A 599-nucleotide genomic window follows, 5' to 3' on the forward strand; every position below is an offset into this window, starting at 1 on the left:
AATTGTCTTGAGCCACACATAAAATACACTAAAGACAGCTGATGAGCAGAAAAAGAAACAAGAAAAAAATGTATGTGCATAATTTTCATGTTATCTGCCACCACAGATAAGCAAAAACATCCTCATATTGGAAGCTGTCCGGGCCACATGCAGCCTGTGAGCCACAGGTTGGATAAGCTTACATCTAGAACGCATACACCACAAGGCTGGAAATCCTTCTGTTTTTACTAAAATGTTTTCTAAATGCAAAAGCAGGCATATACATAGCAAACAACAAATGTCAGTTGAATGATCACTGTAGGGCACCCCCTTATTCTAAAGGAAATATCTTTATTAATGTAGCCTCAGGCCAAATGCTGTTTTGTGGCAGCTACAGAGCAACACCATCTCACACTGACATCAGTGCTGCCAGAGCTCTTCTCACCAGGGCTGCGTGTGTGCCCTCCCTCCCTCCCTCCCTCCTCCAACAACCCTCCTGCACGCTGCAGCACACAGCCATATTTTTAGCTTCAGGAAAGATAATGCTAGGCTTATGGGCCCGATTTTCCAACTACATATGAATCTAAGTTAGACTCTGCTTTATAAATCCGTGAGTTTGG

The sequence above is a fragment of the Sapajus apella genome, unplaced genomic scaffold (genome assembly GCF_009761245.1).
Source record: "Sapajus apella isolate SASKATOON/1434 unplaced genomic scaffold, GSC_monkey_1.0 scaffold9656, whole genome shotgun sequence".
Lineage (NCBI taxonomy): Eukaryota > Metazoa > Chordata > Mammalia > Primates > Cebidae > Sapajus > Sapajus apella.